This window comes from Poecilia reticulata, chromosome 23 (genome assembly GCF_904066995.2).
Source record: "Poecilia reticulata chromosome 23, P_reticulata-male-v2, whole genome shotgun sequence".
Taxonomy (NCBI): Eukaryota; Metazoa; Chordata; class Actinopteri; order Cyprinodontiformes; family Poeciliidae; genus Poecilia; species Poecilia reticulata.
The window spans coordinates 13,127,339-13,148,036 of NC_088852.1; the positions used below are offsets into that span (position 1 = coordinate 13,127,339).

A 20,698-nucleotide genomic window follows, 5' to 3' on the forward strand; every position below is an offset into this window, starting at 1 on the left:
GGCCCTGATTGATGTCGCAGCCAAATGCCAAGTAATAACGGCTGTTATGTTACATCTCCACGCTGCGGATTCCTTATGGGTACCCGTTGTACGCATACGTGACTCACCTGCTATAGATTTACTGTAACTGCTGGTTTTTTTTTGTTTTTTTTTTCCATTCCATGGCCATTTCTGTAAAATACAATTTCCATACATACACTAGTTGGGATGATTATGATAATGCTCAAGCGTGGAAGCTGTTCTGAATCTGAAATGCGGCGTGTCGTCCGGAGGTCACAAGGCCTGGCAATGGATTCTGTATAATTTAGGTTTATGGGGAATAATTGTAGCGACGATAAACTGAGCATAAAGGCATTTAAAGACACGAATGAGTCATTTTATGACTCATTCGTCATTATTATTTTTGGTAAGAAATATGAATGCTTTACATTTGTGTTTCTATGAATTCCAGTTTCAATGTGGTTGTTGCCTTGGTTCAGCTGAATCTTTGCTATATTTTGCACATTTTCAATCGTAAATTGAAAAGCGATGCCAGTTTCAGTTGTCTAAGTTGATGAGGCATCCATCATCTGTGAATGGATGGTTTGTTCACAGAAAACACTTTACATTTATTCCAAAATGTTACGTTTTGTGAGAAAACTTAACCTTTTGGAATAAAGACTTTTCTTCACACATACCTTGAAGACAAGGTATGTCTTCAAACAATTAGTGATTAGCTATACTGACAGGTGGTTAACTGATTTTTCTATTATTTTAAAACAAAAAATTGATTTGGAATGAATACTTTAAGTCATCTTCAGTATTGTGAAACATGCTTCAAACGTGTCGCAATGTTTTTCTTTTATGTGGTTTCAGGAACTGACAGTCTGACGGGACGACCTTCCTGCTTCCCGGCTGTCCGACCATAAAATCTGCTGCGCTCCTCCTGTGTGTCGCACCAGGACTGCAAGAGGGTTAAAAGCAAAATAGTGGCTCCAAACTTTAGTGTAACTACAGACTTTAAATTAATTGTCCCAATCTGTGTGCCAGGGAGAAAGTAAAGGTGCAGTTGCAAAAATAAAATCTGTACTTTTTAACATTTTATACAGTGCATCATAAGTTAAATAGAGTTGCCAAAAACTTTATGGAAAGGTAATGATTCACGGTACATTGAGCAGTTTGGACTCAGTTCAGTTTGACTGAAACCAAAAGAAAAGTGACTTTCTTTTACTTCTACTTTCATCAGACGCAGAGACTCAATTTCTTCTATGCAAGAATTTCTCTATGATTTAAGCTCCCTTTTTAGAAATGCCAGGGGTGACACTGACAGAATTTGTACTGTACCATAACACAAGTACTTGCCCAGCATGAAAGCATGTTGAACCTTCAGAAATGGTGTTGGAGATCATTTTTGTTCCCAAGATTTTGATCAGATTAAAAGCTTAAAATAATGACACACTGGCTTGCTGATAGAAAACCCCACTTTTGAGTCACTCATATATTATACACGCAGTACAACTGGACTGCCTTTGCACTTTGCTCTGGGACTTTTCCAGCTGTCGCAAAGCACCCAGGCTATTTCTATCTCTTTAATACTTGGATTGCTGGTGTCAGCCATGAATAATTGATAAAAACAATGCAATCTTGGGGTTTAGGAGTCCAAGTTCTCTGTACGTCTCATAATGATTAGTGAAAGGGTCATGCAGCTCAAGCCCCTCAGTCGCCAGCATCCGACCCTAATCCCCCTTAATCCTCAAAACAATGGGCTCCTCCGTGCAGGAAACTGTGGCAGATTTTTATCGTTCCACTAAAAAGGATCATGGTGCCTTTCCTCTGCCAATACGATGACAGCAGTGGACAACCGCTTGCTGCCCTTATAGAGCCAAAGTCCAGCTTTACAGAAACTGTTATGAAAAAGTTAATGGGAGATTTAAGGTAGGCTGCAGTATCCATACATTTCACTTTTTTTGCTTTGCACCGTCCAACCACTCCTGGCAACAAACATCGCATGTCTTATATAAAAAGGCTCAAACTTGGCTTTTTCTTTCCACTGAGAGTTTTATGTTGGCTTTGTTAGCTGTGCTGAAAAGCAATGAGACATGAACTAAATCACCACTAGAGGGAAAACTGTGACTTGAAACGTATTCAGACAAATAGCTTTGAGGCAAATACTGTACATCCTGTAGAGAGGCACAGCAAATTTGGTTAGAGACCAGAATTGGAAAATTTTTTGGTGTAAACTCGGAAATCTAATCTTTTAAACACACCCCGCCTAAGGTATGTTGAAAACACAGACTTATCTCTGTGTTTTTGACAGAGATAAGTCTGCTGTTTCTTCAGCTAGCTTTAAGACTGTGCTGGTCATTTTGTTTGCCATTTTCTGATGGATTTGATCTTTTTGAGCTCCCAACGACATATGAAACATGGAATATGAAAGTGTTGGCAGCCTTACAATTAAGGGAAGGATGTACATTTTCTTGGGCTTAGTTGTCCTCAACGACCTAGGTCCTGACTGGAACCAGTTCATAGGTCATTTAGAATAGAGTTTCAGGGAAAGAAAAGTTTATATTGAACTAAATATTTTCTTTTCATTTTGATACATTTGAACATAGCATAGCATCCATTTGCATTCGTTCACTTCCCTTCTATTTAGTTTCAAACCAACAAGTTTTACAGATAAGCTGATAAGCAACCTAACTTGCTTGCACTTGCTGTGCACCCTTTGCAGTGTTTTAATGTTTTAACACTTTTTAATGCACCGCAGAAGACATTTCCTGTGTTTAGAAAGAGGATTATATTCTGGATTACTTTCAACACAAGTTCAACTAAGAAGTTAAACAGAACCAAATAGTTTTCTTTTGTTATTGCTTACAAGAGGTGACAGATATGCCATTTATGATGAATGCCAATGTCTTCATGAGCATGATAAATGAAACGTACAAAATGTATATTGATGCTGGTGCTGAAACCTCCACCAGTAGTTGGTATGGGGAAATAAAACGCAAAGGAAAACATTTAAAGAGACTCTTTGCAAAACAATGTAGTTTATCAAAGCTAGAATGAATTTTGTTTTCATGGTAATGAATCGATGAGTCACTATAACTGCCGATTATATAACATAATGTTCCTACATTAAAGTGGTAATGGTTTGGATTTTAAAAAGGAGGAATATATATCAAACAATCATTTCAAAGCATACATGCTTCAGTTCCCCCTGCTGTGAGTACAGCTTTTCATTACTGCACTGCAAAGAAATGAGTTCAGCGATGGACTGGTGGTTAGCGTGTGAGATTAGCAGGTAGCCAAGCATGTCCCTGGAGTGCTGTTTGTCATGGAAACAGGCTTTGCTCTTCAGTGTTGTGTTTGACTGTAGTCATGTAAAATCATAGCAAAGTTACACCCAGCTGTTTGAACCCAAGTAGTAGCTAGTCTGTTTAGGGCTACAGAAGCTAACAGCAGTTTAAACAGCTGCTCAGTTAGCATTGAAGGAACTACTTTTTTTTTTTTACTAAACAGTGTTACAAAAATATTTACATTTAATTCAAGACTTAATAAACTGAGAAGACATTTTTTCTACAAAGAACATTTCTTCTATGCTAGTTCCTGCTGGTGCTTAGCATAGAAGATTAGCAGCTAGCCAACAGTGTCCTTGGAGTGGTGTTTCTCATTGAAACATGCTTTGTGTGTAGCGTTTCACTTTAATTTGAGTCTGTTATGGAAATTTCATTATCAAGGAATGAGAATCTGTTTCAATAATAAGAGAAAGATTAATCTTTGTCTTTAAGTTTCTTTATTCGAAGGCAAAAGCGTTCGAAGACCCTTCTCACTGAGCGCAGTCAGTAGAAGAGCCCTGAGCAACACACATCACATCGTTATATAGTCACAGCAAGACAAAGACCCTCCCAAAGTCTGATGTTATCTCTACTGCCAGATGGCCACAGAGACACCCTGACCCCCGCCTCATGAACTATCTCTCACCTCTTGGAGGAGATGATTTTATGGCAGGAAAGACAGTTGATAAGGATTTCAGGAGGAACTTCTAACACTTCTTTGTCAGTTCATGGGTTCAGCTCAAACAGGGTACAAACTACATTCCACACATCAGTCCTTTAAGACAATCATTAGATCAAGCATTTTACCCAAGACGTCTTCAGGTCTCTTCTGCTATCACAGCTGTAGAAACATCTTAACATTATTTGCAAAACTTATTTAATGGACAAACACATCTTGCAGAAATACAAAAACAAAGCAGATATTATCAGTAAATAAATGGTAAAAAGTATCATCAGTTCCTTCAGGAATGAAATAAGACTGAAACGAAATTTTCTATTACATTCCACCCTTTTGATTACCAAATAATCACTTACTCCCAAGAAAATTTCCATATAAAAAAAAATCCAAATGTCCTCCCAATCCACCTATATTTTCACCTCAAAGGTTTTAAGGAAAAATCATAAATAGAAATAGTCTTCATAAAACTGTATTCGTGCACCACACTCATGGTAACACATCACAGTGGTTCCACATCCCGCAATGCTGCGCATCGCTCATTAATCCATACAAGAGTGTTAAACATCATGTTTTATAATAAGAATCACTCCAAAAAAAAACTCACTCACACTATCCAACCCCCTGAACCAAACAATCTCACATACTCTAGAAGGAACCAGAATGTTTCTACCTTCATGCTAGGTAGAGAAACCCAAACATTTGTTAACATCTTACCAGAAATATTTACAGTAAACCTAGAACCATTGGGAAAAGCAGTACAATTCAATAAAACCATGTTATTGATACCAGGATCATCCCGTGCTGCATACGTCTTTAAGTCATCACAAGGCCTTATACCTGAACAGGAAACTTTCAAAACAACTCTTACAGCCTTTGGAAATTCCCAAAGGAACATCCATGTCATATGGTCGGAAATACATATGTCTGGAGTTAGATAAGGATGATCTTGTCCCCGAAATTGATGAATCATCCCAGATTTTACAAATATATCATTAGTTTGAGTTGGAAAATGTCCCGATTTCCATATGGGACCTCACACCTGATGTCAAGGAACACACATTTTCAACCAAATAAACATTCTTCATAATAATTACAATTACTGCCACAATCCTAATCCATGTTGTAGGGACCAGTAACAACAGCAGATTGATTGGAATAGAAAGCAGAATTATAGAACAAACACACAGCTGGAATTGGTAACTCTCCTTGTCATTGTCTTCACAATTGCTAACCATGTGTTTTCTTCTGGCTCTTGATGATCAATGTCGTGTTTAGCTTTCCTCTTCATTCTAACCAAAGGCGATGTTGTGGCAACAGAAGTTTCATTTTCTGCTTGCCGTCAGGATGCAGTTGTTAGGTGTTTCTTCTTTCTTAACACCACAAAAACAAATCCTGGAATCCTGCTGCCCCTTCCTGGGTGGCTCTGCGCTTCACGCTGCCCTGTTACTAAGACAGGTGAGCAGTCGTTGGAAACCCCTCCTTAGGAGGGGGTTCTGTCGTCTTCATCTGGACCTTCAGATGTAGGTGGTCCTGCGGTGAGCAGTTTACACTGGCTGGCGTGAATCCAGGCAGCTCGTCAGTCAGCAGGACGATATAAGGCCCCAACCACCATCTGGATTTCCAGTGCTGTCTGCATGTGTCCTTCACCAAAACCCACTGGCCAGGTTTAAAAGGGTGTAGAAGTTTATCAGCCACCGGAGGAAGGGCAGCTTTCACAGCCTGGTGGGACAGAGAGACTGTGACAGAGACTTACAATATTCTAACGTACTATTTTCCATGGTATGAGTAGTTAGTATGTATATATTTTTGCTGGTTTCTCCTCCAGTTGTTGCAGGTCGGCTAAACAAAATTTCAAAAGGGCTTAGATTACCTCTCGCTCTAGTCCTCATTCTCATGTACATCAAAACCAAGTGTAAAGGTTTTGGCCAAGACAATCCTGTTTCTTCACAACATTTTCCCAATTTGTTTTTAAGCATGCCATTCTCACGTTCCACAACTCCACCTGACTGTGGATGATATGCACAGTTTATCTTTAATTTAAACCCAAACAATGTGCTTATGTCTTTTAACGCCTGGTTTAAAAAATGTGTTCCATTATCACTTGAAATAAGGACAGGTATTCCCCATCGAGGAATAATTTCTGCCAAAGCTTTTGCTACAGCGCTGCTGTCTGCGTTTTTTGTAGGGAAAACCTCAACATACTTAGAAAACATATCTACCACCACTAAGCAATACCTTTTCCCTTCAGAAGGTGTTAGTTCAGTAAAATCCATCATCAAACGCTGAAATGGCCAATTTGGAGGTGAATGTGCTGCTTGTGGGGTCACTAAAGTTCTAGTTGAATTGTGAGCTACACAGATATGACATTTCTTACAAAAAACTTTCTGCTGTCACAGAAAAACCTTTTGTATATCATCTTTGCTTTACTGCCGCAAGCATTCCAGTTTTGAACACATGATCTAAACCATGTTCCCACTTAGGAAACCAGGGAAAGAAATATTTTGGTAGGCATGGTCTTCCATCCAACCTACACCATCCCCCATCATCAATGTAAACACATCAATCTTTCCTCCAGATATGCTTCTCCGCATCAGTTGAAAAGAACTGCATTTCATGCAATGTGACCTCTGAGGGTGAGGGCAAGCAAAGGTTAGTGGAGCAGATATGTAATGGTTTTAATGCAGAGGCCTTTGCAGCAGCATCTGCATTCCCTCTAGAAACAAAGTCAGAGAGGCCTGTGTGGGCAGAGCATTTCACAACAGCTATTTCTTTGGGAAGCAGAATAGCACCTAATAACTCTGCTACCTGGGTGGCATTTAAGATAAATTTCCCATCTGATTTCAAAAAGGAACGATGTTTCCAAATTGTTCCATAATCATGAACTATTCCAAATGCATATCTTGAATCTGTATAAACTGTTAAACGCTTGCCTTTTGCCAATTTACATGCTTCTGTTAGTGCCACAAGCTCAGCTGTCTGTGCTGAAAAGTGTGGCGGAAGCTGCCCAGAAGAAAGAATTTCAAATTCAGTACACACAGCATAGCCCACATGATTTATCCCGGTATCTGATCTGAAGGAGAAACCATCCACAAAGAAAACAAAGTCAGGGTTAGCAAGAGGCATGTCTGTTAAGTCAGGTCGTGGTGTTCAGACAATGTCTAAAACAGAGGAGCAGTCATGTGGCTCCCATCCTCCTCTGTTGGCAGCAGCATGGCTGGATTCAACACAGTTCAATGTTTACCTGTACTGTTTAGCATGTCCAATAACATCAATGAGATGAGAAACAAAGTCAGCATGCTGCAAAAGGGAATGATATTTCATGTTCAAGCAGGATGATAGTTACAGACTGCAGCACATAACAAACAAGGTGCTGCAATTCACAATGCTCTGCGAGGCCAGGGCAACTTTCCAGCTGCATTCACAGGTCCAAGGAAATCAGGGAAGCCCTGCTGCGCCTGGACCAAGTTTAGAAGAGTAACAAAATTTGTCACTATGAGATCGCAGCAGATTACATGAACCCCCTCTTTCCACTTCCACCATTTTCACACAGACTTATCAGGGTCAAGCAGAACCAAAGCAGGAACACTAAGTTGCGCTCTTTTCAACACCTCAACTCTTCCCCCACGTTCAGTAGTCAGGCAATAGCACTGTAAGCTGTGAGACCACACCCATTGATTAGAGAAGAAAGTGGAGCCTCAATATTTAAGTAGTTAGAAGGAAAAGTCCTAATTAAGATTGGTTCCTAAGAGTGGTATCATTTGCCCTGGGTCTGTGGTCTGGGAGCAGCTCAGCTTGCTGAAAAGATAGTGACTGATTCTTTTTAAGATGACATCACCTAGTAAAGTCACCTGTACCTTTACACACTGCAGCTTCAACGAGAAGCCTTATGACCCTTAAAAAGCAGTTTTAAAAGTGTCCTCCCTACATTGTCCCTTATTAGTCCTGCAGATCAAGGAGTCATTTACATACTGCTGGAAAACCGAATCTTCACTTAGTCCAAGGTTATTAAGATATTCTTTTTTTTTTTCTACCCTGTGAACAAACAATTTTCAAGGTCTAGAAATGCAAGAACTGGCACCCAAGAAAGAGACCTTTTAAGATCACAGAAGGCTCGCTCTGCCCCAAGAGTCCAAAAAATGTATTATAAGTTAAAAAAAAATCCTTTATATTCGTTAAAGAGGAAAGGAAAGCCTTCAAAATATCAAACCTTCCCACATAAAAATTACCATCCTGAAGACAACTAAAATCTCAAATCCTCTAATGTGACATTCCTTCAAAAAAACATTCCCTCAAAAACCCAAAAGTTGTCAAACAGTGTCAAACTTTTACTTAAAAAAAATCACTTTGAAACGCACAATCACACTCTCATTCACTTCAACATGGAAACAAACACAAAAGACACAAACTGGTCAGATTTGCAGTCAGTCAAAACTTCATCACAGTCAGAAATTTTCAGTCAGTCCTCAATTTGTTTTTTTCCTCAAATTTTAAACATCAATTTTACTGCAGTTTCATAAATTTTCAAATTTTCCTTTAACAATATATATTTTTTAATGATTCGTTTGGTCTCTAATCTTGCGAATCATATTTAAAGATATGTGCACATTCAAAAGAGATATCTCAACATATTTTTTTTTGATTCCGGAACAAACTAATCAATTTTCTGTTGCTGGAACATTTCACCAATTTTAATAAACTCCATTTGCTATTATAATGTTAAAATCTAATTTAACTGTTCCACTCAAAGGTGAACACACGTTTTATGCTATGTGAATAATCTTCAACACTTAAATATGTTGATTTCAACCAAATTCCCATTGATAACATTTTTATTTTCCATTACTAGTTTTTTTTAAAGATAATTGCCCTTTTTCTCTTAATAGGAAACAAACAAAACAAACAGAATAATACATTTCAACAAAATCTGAACTATCAAGTTGACTATTTTCCTAAACATCCCATATTATATCTCTACAACCCATAATTCAGTTATGTTTTTTTTTGTGGAATTCCATGGCATAATTAATTAGCTCATTGCAGAACTTAAATGTTTGCAGTTTCACTTAACAGTTTCCTAATCTACTGATATTGTTCAGGACTCAGAAGTAACCAGTACAAGCTTAGAGAACTTCTCTAATATTGAGCATTAAGACATCTATTGAGACATTTTTGCTGTCTGGATAATTCCTATATGTGAACAGGTTAGTAAGCAAGCATTCTTCATTGCAGTGGCAGTGTGTGCATATAACTTATCTTGAATGTCTCGTCTCTCTGACTCGCCCTCCTGCTGCTGGCGTCGCTGCAGCATAATCCTCCCCCTTCTCTCCTCCTCCAGCTTCCTGTCAGTCCAACTGGTTCTGGTGTTTGATCTTTGGGTTGTCCACACTGTCCCTCAGCCAATGTCCATATTGTCCACAAATGAAACAAGCTTCAAACAGTTCAATGTGGTGTCGTCTTCTCCTCATGTCTCTGAATAAAATCTTTTCCTTTCCATGATGGTGGGATGATGCTTGCAATGCTGAAAGGGTTTTGTCCCCCAGCCTGGATTGTTGATTCAATTCCTGCTCCGTCCGCCTCTGTTGTGTCCTTGGCTAAAACATTCACTTGTCTTGCCTGCTTGTGATGGTCAGAGTCTCTGGCTTCTGTCAGACTTCACCCAGAGCAGATGTAGCCATGGGTCAGTAGGTTGCCACCATCATCCATATGCTGTAGAGCACCAGTTCCTATCCGAATGTCCAGCAAGAGACCTCATGAGTTTTCTCACAGTAGTCTCCTGCACGAGAAGGTTCCATCAGTCATCAGTTCCCAGATGTCAGCAGACACTTCAGTGCCTGGAGGGGATGTAGATCTTCTTGATTCTGTGGATCTTGTTGATCACTTTTATCAGCTGGTAGTGTGAGAGGGACATCATCTAGTCCATAGGAGGACAAACTTGAGGAGTTGAGGTCAGAGGTCAGATGCACTGCAGCGAGGCTCAGACAGAGGGGGAAAAGGAAAAACAAATGAAAGTCCATTAGGTTTGTTTTTTCTTGTATAGTTTTTCAGCCACCTATTTTTCCTCCAAAAATTTAAGAACTCATAAATAATTTACTTATTCAAACACATAAACATAAAACATATTATGGCCTGTAACGTCTTTCATAAACTCAAACATTTCACCCTGAGGAGGAGTTGATTCCCTGGAACCATTTAAACTAATTTCTTCCATAACCTGGTTCCAAAAGAAACCCTAAGGTTTAAAAGCCAATCTCTTTTCCTCAGGGAGAAGGGTTCATTGGATCCTTTGCCATGTTAGATTTCACAATTTATGTTTTAAGTTATCCCATTAGTCTTAGTTATCTCACCAGATAACAATAATCCCAGTGCTGGAGCCGTGGAACCCAACAAGCAGCCCTCTTCTCATTAAAGCCTAAGTGAGGTATGAGGCTGGATAATGTCCAGGTCGGTACCTTAACACTGCTTGTCGACCTCCCCAGATGTCCACTCAAGGGAACACAATATCATTTATTATTTTCTTTGCATCCTGTTACTGTTCCTCTTAAATGTTTCCCCTTGCATACCAGGACTTATCTTTTTCTTTTCTCTACATCTTGCTTCTTCCATCCACAAACTCATACATTTATCATCCTTTCTTTCCAACATTTTTCATCTTAACCTGCTTTTCTTTTCCTCTTTCTCCCACTTCATTTCAAACTTCTCCTTCACTCGTCCCAACTGGCCTTCACACTCAAACATCCTTCCCCATATTTCTTATTGTCATGCTTGGTAATGAGTCAGACTGCTGTAAACCTGTTGAGGATCTAGATCCCATTTTAACCTTTCAGGGAGACGTCTCTCCTCTGGCCTTCATTCCTTAAGGTGTAGAAGTGCTAAGAACCACCCTTTTTATCACGCTTTGTGATAAAAAAAATTTCCAAACTCTTTTTGAGTTGAACCTAACTCCCCTTTGGAGTTTCTCACAGGATCACAGCCGTCTGAGTCAAACTCAGTAATAATCATGAAACAGTTCTCACCCAATGGAGATCACTAAGGTCCTTTACGGATCCAGGCGGTCAGCAGCCGTGGAGACGAGACCTCAGATTCCCCTCATTGGAGGTGGACTGAAGACAAACTCCTCAGGTTGGCCAATACATCCGGTCTCACGTCGGCCACGATCTCCTGACACGCTGGATCCCACTTCTGACACCAGATTGTTATGGAAATTTCATTATCAAGGAATGAGAATCTGTTTCAATAATAAGAGAAAGATTAATCTTTGTCTTTAAGTTTCTTTATTCGAAGGCAAAAGCGTTCGAAGACCCTTCTCACTGAGCGCAGTCAGTAGAAGAGCCCTGAGCAACACACATCACATCGTTATATAGTCACAGCAAGACAAAGACCCTCCCAAAGTCTGATGTTATCTCTACTGCCAGATGGCCACAGAGACACCCTGACCCCCGCCTCATGAACTATCTCTCACCTCTTGGAGGAGATGATTTTATGGCAGGAAAGACAGTTGATAAGGATTTCAGGAGGAACTTCTAACACTTCTTTGTCAGTTCATGGGTTCAGCTCAAACAGGGTACAAACTACATTCCACACATCAGTCCTTTAAGACAATCATTAGATCAAGCATTTTACCCAAGACGTCTTCAGGTCTCTTCTGCTATCACAGCTGTAGAAACATCTTAACATTATTTGCAAAACTTATTTAATGGACAAACACATCTTGCAGAAATACAAAAACAAAGCAGATATTATCAGTAAATAAATGGTAAAAAGTATCATCAGTTCCTTCAGGAATGAAATAAGACTGAAAACGAAATTTTCTATTACAAGTCACTGGATGTAAAATGATAGCAGATGGTCAGCTTATCAGCAATTACTCCCAACTGTTTGAGCCTAAGTTTAGAAGCTGCAAGGTACAGTAGCTACACTGTCTAAAGCTGCTAGTGCTACAGAAACTAACAATATATTTAAACAGCTGCTCAGTTAGCATTGAAGGGACTTTTTACTAGGTGCTAACAAAAATATTTTAACTTACTATATATTCAAAACTTTATAAACTGAAGGCAATTTTTCTACAAAGAACGTTTCAAAATGTTAGCAAAAATCATGATAGCAATAAAGCGACACCTGTCTAATGTTTTTATGTAATTTATTTTTTGTCTTTTTTCTGGTTTAGTAAAGAGAGGTTTTCTTTACAAAAGAAACTCTGGCATATTTATCCAGTTGCTTATTTGCTTAGACTTGATTAACTAAAGATAAATCAACTATGGATGGGATTGAAATGTTTTAGAATTTTAATGAAGTCACATTAAGCGAATCTCAAAATCAGGGTCCAAATTAATATCGATATTAAATGTCCAAATATGGTGGAAAAACACTGTCAAAAATAACCATGTAGTCAGCTATTTTAACTGAAATTGCTTGATTTTTTTTTTTTTTACATTTGCATGTAATTGAGTGGATGTCCCTGCAAACATGTCGATGCACCAGAGAAGATGCTTCAATGTGGATGAGGATCTGTGTCAGTGGAATGTAAAATGATATGCTGCCAAGATAAAGCAAAGTGATCAGGATTCAGTTTATTTACCCAAACTGTAACCCAAAACACTTTGTGTGGACCACATATAGATCTTCCAATCTTTTTCAGAAATAGCATTCCCAGCCTGCTTTTGTATCCCTATTTGACATACTTCAAGGACAAGCAAAAAGCCTTAAACTGTGCCAGCATAGAGAGTTTTAAGCATAACAATAAAAAAAAAGCACTGATTGAATCATAGATCCAATAATTGCATGGAGTTTATGGTTAAAAACAACATAATAAATTAGAGAATGTAATGTTTGTTTTTGTCATTTTGAGAGTTGACTCCACCCGTGTGTATTTATTCCAGCTCTGTAATGGGCACTTACACTGTAAATTTCGGCGTAATGGTTGCAGGAATGACGACAATTTTTCAAGGTGCATCTTCACTCCCACTTTAAAAGCAGAGAGTTCCTTTCGAAGTGTCAGAGAGCCCAGGACCCTAAGCGGTCGTGCTGTGAATTGTGCTGCTGGAGGGTCACGTCCTCCTGTTTTATCTCCGAGCGTCCTCCCAAAGAGAATCCTTGTGTGAAGCTGTTAGTGTGCTAATCGCCTCTGCCACACTCCATTATCAAGGTGCCATGCGCCTCTAGTAAGTGCAGTCCCTCACTTCTCACCTAGTCTTTTGGGGACAGTTTGAGTAAGTTGATGACGGCTGCCTGAAGAAATGGCGTGACAAGGAGTTTTTTTCCAGCACACTACAAAGACAAAAAAAGAAGTCGTATTTAAAGGGAACGTAGACTCCAAAAGCCCATCTTTGTTTCAGCATGTTTTGTAATTGAAAATGAATGGCTTGAATTTTGTTAAAAAATATATTGTAAACTTTAAAAGTGAGGCAATAAATAATGCATCCATCCATGTAACCTGTAACTTTAAGCTTACTTGGGTTTTGCAGCAGGACATTCACCAGGCCTGTTACTGAAAAAAAAAATTTATAAAAATTGTAGGGTCTAGATCAGGGGTGTCAAACTCCAGTCCTTGAGGGCCGGTGTCCTGCAACTTTTAGATGTGCCTCTGCTGCACCACACCTGAATAGAATAATTAGGTCATTAGCAAGGCTCTGGAGAACTTACCTACACAAGAAGGAGGTAATTAAGCCATTTGATTCAGGTGTTTTGTACCTGTGGCACATCTAAAAACTGCAGGACAGCGGCCCTTCAGGACTGGAGTTTGACACCCCTGGTCTAGATTGTCCTAATTAAAGTAAAGACCCAGTTGACTTGTGCCTACTTCAGCAAATATCAGGAAAGCTGAACATGTTATTCTTTTGAACCTTTGACCTCTGTCTGGTCTTGGATTTGGAGACCTTGGCAGTCGTTTGGAATCGTCCGATTCTATTTAATATACAGAGAATGTATTAGTGCATTGTATTTTCTGGTTTTCTGCTGTCACAATAACCTGAAAAACATACACTTACAGCCGTGCACAAGCTGTTAACGTCTCTCCAAAGCATTCCGAGATCTCATTGCCTCATAGCGTTGACAAAACCCACGTCTAAAATGTACAGCTAGAAACCCAAGATGAGCAAACGCGTACGTTTAACATTACAAGAATTGCTGAGGTGAAGAGGAACTTATCCTCCCTGTCATAAGACCAAAAACAGCTGTTAAAGCTGGAAAGAGGGGCGGCCCTTTTTCCCTGTAAGACATACAAGACAAAATCTAGAGACTCACTTCATTGCCCTTATGACTTTAAAAGTACTTACAGTGGAAATGATTATGCAATGAGTCATCACTCCGGTGCAACAATGCAAAAATAGAGATATCAACCGCTGACCTCATTAAAGCTTTACATGCCTTAAGAAGCTTTCATCTTTTTAAAACGCCAATAAGTGGCAGATTTAGTTAAGCTGCCTCGTCCTCTGGGGCAACAGGAAGGGAAAGATTTGACTCCATCTTCAGGACTTCCACAACCAGTCGGAACATAAAATTTAGAAACCACATTTAAATGTGACTGCTGCGCTTTAACAAATAAGTTATAGTATAATTTCTTGATGAATATGAGTTTTCTGCTCCAGCACCGTCAGTTTCAGCCATTGTATACCCTGCAGTGTGCAATAATTACAACCTGGCTCAGTACTTTGTGCACCATATCTCAGCAAGGAATCAGTCAGTTTGTCTCTGTGAGATGTCCGTTATGAAGCCAGGGTTTGTCACAGGTTGGGTATCTTTGATGCACTTTTAAAAATTAAGAGCCTAAACTAGCGATTAAAAGAGTAAGAGATAAATCTTTCAATTATCTTAAAGACTTCTCTTTTACTGAGTGATGAACACTTTTTGCATTTGAACTGCAGTCTCTCAGAAAGCAGGCCATGTGGACAATTTGGAGGCGTGTGCGCCCTATTCCATGGGGCGCTTACACAAACCAATCTCTGTGTGCAAAGTGCATGGCACTGTTTAAATGTAATGTTTTCCGTTGTTTCTTAACATCCCTTTTCCTGAATCATAAAAATCTGTTTACAATAAATTATTTGGAGATCTGCCTTGGGCCAGACGTAGCCGTGACACCTGTCCAGTGAGTCCCATTTCAAAATTATTGCCGACAAACAAGTTTTTGACTTGAGTTTTTTTAAATGCAGTGTGAGTTATGCACACATTATGGATACACTGTTCCTGCTGCCACCAGGCTTCACATACACATATGCTGCTACCATAATCATAAAAAAAAAAAAAAAAAAACAATAATCTGACTATTAAGTTTTGTGTATGCTCAAAACAAAGTGTCTTTCTTGCTTCAGGATGCATGATATGTCACCTGCTAAGGAAAACTGACTTCCTTTTTCACCTTGGACAATGTTTGTGCGCAAATATTTTTATAGTTTCCCCCATTCAGGACCTTGTATTTATCTCATCGTACACAAATAGTGACAATCTAATGTACAGCACACATGACAGTCAGAGTTGCAGATAATCTGTTTGTTGGTTTATTTGGTGCTTTTCCATAAAACAAACAAGCAATTGTCCATGTACCCACATGGAGAATAACTGCGAAAAAATAGCAGTGTCAGTGCTGCCAGTTGGTTAAGAGCCTTCAGTTTTTAAAACATTCAGTATCTAATGAATCTAGTAGGTATGAGCTGAAAATATATACTTTTATTTCCCTGACAATCCTGTCTTTGAAGTAATTCTCAAAATGGTATTATTGTATTTTTGGAAGGGAAAAATGCGCCTGTGGAAATACCGCACGCTATTTACAAATGCATGCTCAAACTAATTAGCTGTTGTTTGTTCTTGACTCAAGAAAAGATGTGGTCATTGGACACAGAGTGACATTAAACAGAACAGACGAGCTGTCACAAATTATCACTGTGAAGTTATTTATTTTTATTTTTTTAAATAACTGGTATATTTTGAGGATTTCACCACTGTTTATCTTGACCGTCAGCTCCATGCACAGAGTCCAGGAGACAGTAAATTGATAAGTGATGATCATTTCTTTTATCCCACTGATCTCCCTGGATTCTAGTGGACAGCAATCCACTAGAATCCACTAATTAATCAAGAATCTTTGATTAATTAGGAATTAATTAATTATTACATCAGTGACAATCTGTTCTGAACAACTTTTACTTTGCCAAGAACTACAACAAAGTATTTGTTTGGCCTAAACATGAGCTATTACTAACATATAACGAGTAGCTCAGTGATTAAATTTTCTCTGCTATTGCTAATATCTTGAACGTTGTTGAGCAAGAAGTTTGCACTCCACAGTTTACATTAGCCATTATTTTTTGCCCAAATTTACTGCACCATAATTCTGCTGCAGAATTATGACGCATGTCTCATGTCAATGAGTTCAAAGTCGGATAAAATGCAGACGCTTTGAAAACTATCAGCTATGATTTACTACGACATAAGATTGGGTTGTTTCTGTATTTATATTCTGTTTTTATATCATGTAATTTGTTGTCAATTTATTTGTTTCAACAATATTGTCTTGAAGAAGTAGTTGGCCACCCTCCTTCAGATATTAAAAGAGCCACCGTCACTAAAATAAGACATGAATGTGTGGTTATCTGAATAAAAACTAAATATATTTTTTAAATGACGTTTTCCATAGTCTTATGGAATTAAAGGGTGATGAAAGGAAATAACACTTAACGATTTATAATCAGTAATACCACATCAGCACATGACCGATTTCTTAACCTAAAAGAGAAGAATTACCATTTAAAATCTTTAAGTACACAATTCATAAACTCAAAGCAATTTATAAAGTAGGAAACAGCAAACGAGTTTCAAATGAAAGTAAATTACTTTTTTTCTCTCTGTCATAATGAAGTTAAATGCCTAAATATGCCAACATACATAACCAGATACTGTGTCTTTAGAAAGATAAACATGTACATTTGAATATTTAACTCAATTTCAATCCTAAAAGCTGATATCCCTATGCAGTATCTGCATTTATTTATTATGTACATTTCCTTCTGATCTGCTAGTCGGGGAACGACGCATCGCTTCCAGAACGTAAAGCCTCCGCCAGCAGTCTGAGTGAAGACACAGTGTGAGTCTAAATATATTTAACTTTAAAATGCTGTGGTAATAGTTGCAGACACTCTGAATTTTTTTGCAGCATTGGAGTTGTAAGTTTTTACAGGTCTCATTTGTTCTTTATGTGAGAGGTTTCTCAGGCCGTTTCAAACACCCTCCCTGCTTATGGCTCATTCTTTCTAATATTACATGTATTGATCGTTAATCAGTACATTTAAATTGCTAGTTTAGCTAAAGGATTTTTGTTTTTTTACTACTGTTCGCCAAAGCAAACGGTACACATCTATTTCACAGTTTATTACAGCTGTAAGACAAAAGAAGAAAACTCAGCTCCTCCTAAAATTTTATGCTGCCATGTGCTGGAAATCTAGAGCCGGTTCTTGTAAGTTCAAAGTGGTGATCAATCCTCTTCTTGTGCTGCTGACAAACGTTGTTTTGAACTTATGAAAAAAAAAAAAGAAATCCACATTCGATTATATCACCGACTTTGAGTAATATGTCTTTTATTGCTCGCTATTTGCCGGTGATCAGTAACGAGAGCCGTGCATTTCGGAAAGCAGTTTCAGAATAAATCCGTTCGCCTTTCCGTACAAGTGTGGCGTTATTTACAGCAGAAGATCCATGTCTGTGTGACAAGCTAGATTTTTTAAATAAGCGGACAGCTGAATGACTCTAATAACGGAATAAAAACACACTGTTATCTGGAGTTATGTTGGAGGATGGAGCCTATCCCCCTCCCTGTTATGCCTGGACTCTATATCATCAATCCTGCCTATAGCACTAAATCTTGGCCCGAATCTATGAACCCCTATTGGTATTGGATTTCAGGACAGCTATGAAACCCTCAGTCAAAGCTTTAAAACATCATCTTTGTCTTAATCCACTGATCGATAGGTCTGACAGGTTGAAATAACACAATAAAGTAGATTTAGGGGTCTGGCAATGTGGGAACATTTAATACTTAATATTAAAGGCTGGCGCTCTGGACGGAGGATAACAGTGGCTCTGGAGTGGAGAGCAGCCCGGATGTTAACACACCGCCAATGAAGTAAAGAATTAAACTATTGAGCAATACAATGAGATTTTCTGATATTAACAAGAGCCTATTTGAGTGAAACTATTCTAACAAGTCTGATGAATACAATGAGATAATTTGGTTTTCTTCATAGGTTAGAAATCGTCTATTTCTTACTTGAACCATTTTGCATCCATATGCGAGTGTTTATTTTTATATATTACGAAATTTGTTTCGACTTCTTTTCTTTTTGCAGACTGTTATGCCTGATTGTGGTCCTGGTCTCTGACTCCATGAAGTAGTTTTTGAACCTGTATCCATGCCGAACATTCACATTCAGAACTAAACTTTGATTTTCATAACGCAGCCTTTAAAAGTCGGAACAAAACAAAGAGTCACTTAAGTTTCCTGTTCTGTCTTGTGAGATACGTGTGCAATGGCCATTTATTTTTCTTTTTTTTTGAGGCCTTCTTGACCTTTTATTGACATTGACATCGACAGTCATCACACACGAAGTGGGCCGAGTGAGAAGGGAGAAAACATGTCGCAAATGTCCCTGGGTCGGTAATTGAACACCAGACAAGCAGCATGTATGAGGTGCCCAGTACATGCTATAGTCCCACCGTTTTATGGGTGAAAATAAACCATCTATCCTGCTGTATCCAATCTAATCTATAAAAATAATCAAATATAACCACATGGCTGTAAGGAAAAATGAAAAATAAATTGTAAAAATGGAAGTTACTTATTAAAGTAAAATCGCTGAAATGTGTAAAGACAACTTCACTGTTGTCTAGTAAATAAATTTTTTATAGCTAATTTCCCCATAAGTGGTAAGTCAGGTCTATTTACACACCTTCAAAATTTGAAGAAAGTAAAGATTTTCTGACATGATGCAAGTGTATGACTTATTTAGTAGAAATAAGTTAATCATCTGCAGAGGTCTCTATAGACACTTTTTAGACATTCAAAAACGTATTACTGCATAATCTTAAAACTTGTCCAGAAAGTGAAAGCAATATATCCTTTCCATATCTATATTAAATGAACTCTGCAGAGTGATGTTGCAGGATCGCTGCTTTCTGTGCGAGGGTTTGGGTGAGACTGCACTTTCACCCTAAGGTCAGAACCAGAGAAGCACTTTTGCTGATCAAAGGGAAAATTGGACCAAACATAAGGGCATTTGGACCACTCAAGTGTCCATCTGGTATGACATTCAAAAACGAAGCTCAGAAGTGCTCTATTCTCGCACATATGTTGCCCAAAAAAGGCGGCTTTGGCAGTCACAGTGGAGAGGAGGCCCTTTTGCCTCCTATTCTGTGTGACAGAGTCTCACACAGAATAATTTGTTAGAGCAGCAGAAACGTTACAACATAGCTTATGGTTAAATCAAATGACTAAACCTATGTCATGGGACAAGTTGTTTTTTTCTGGGATTGCTTATTACTTATGCTGTGTTCCACATACTTTGGAAGTCAGAACTTGAAACTTGTTAGCTCTGTTAAGAAGTTGAAATTTCAGCATGTGACGCCCATTGACATTGTTTGCAGTACCTGTTACAAACATCATTTAATAAGCTTTACTTTCTATAAGCAAAACACTACAGTTAATTTGTTTTCACAAATCACCATGACCATTTACGGACGGAGATTTTTTCAGAAAGAAACTCTTTATAGTTTTCAATTTGACACTATTAAGGCTTTCAGTACATGAATAATGTTGGCTGGTGTAAAGCTTTGATTTAAGCTAAACAGCAGTAGAAAAACTTAAAACACAAGTTTTAGACAAGCCCTATGTTTATTCCCAGTAGTTTGTTCCTATTAATTTAAATCCCTCTATTACTGTATTTCCAATGCTGAACTGGCTGTCAGCAGGGATAATACATTATTTATTCATTGAGCATTAACTCAGCCTGCCATGATTTGTTTTCAGGTAATCCTATCTAAACTGAAATGTGATGTATTTTGTAAAGTCGGCATAATCTTCACAGAGAACAATAATTTGTCTACCAAAATTGCCCTCTAAGATGCATTTCAGTTACCTAAACCTTCCTGAAGCACGTTGGATCTAAAGTAAAAATATCATCTTAATCCTATAAAACATCCTACAACCCGTCTGACGTGGGATTGCGACATCACCAGATAAGTTACCCAAGAAGGGAATCTTCAAGATGCCAATCTTGTCTTCTCTTCATATTTCATTATGCAACCTGTTGATGCCAGAGGCAACCCTGTCACACAATCAGGATATCTTTATTGTAAAGCAAAAAAAATGTTTCGGCACATGACTTCTTCATACGGTATGCCTGGAACGGCGAGGCAAGACGCGTGGGAAAAAAAAAAAAAAGTAACATTCCTTCTGTCACATACATCTATGAACGAGAGACTTAATGTCACCAAGACATTCTGCTCAGGAAGACAGATTGAGACTCAACACCTCACTTCATGCCAAGCTGCTGCTTCTCATAAAGGCCCATTTAAATGTATGGAGGGATGTCACTTAGAAAAAAAAAAACAAAAAAACTTGTCGACTGGAGGTTAGGAAACTTGCTCTATCAGGAGGATTCCCCCAGGGGTTGTTAGAGGCAGAACCACACAGCTTTCACCCCACGAGACGTATTGTTAGTGGAATGAG

The 20,698-nt window shown here is 38.5% G+C and overlaps 1 long non-coding RNA gene across 3 annotated transcripts in view; it reads left to right on the forward strand.

Moving 5' to 3' along the window:
* The window catches only part of LOC103459522 (uncharacterized), a 106,511-nt gene that overhangs the window by 77,050 nt on the left and 8,763 nt on the right, over positions 1 to 20,698 (forward strand). For all 3 annotated transcript variants that reach the window (XR_001776222.2, XR_014086039.1, XR_014086040.1), the window contains 2 exons: positions 856 to 986; positions 16,998 to 17,062. This is a non-coding gene — a long non-coding RNA (uncharacterized LOC103459522). The remainder of the gene's footprint in view (positions 1 to 855; positions 987 to 16,997; positions 17,063 to 20,698) is intronic.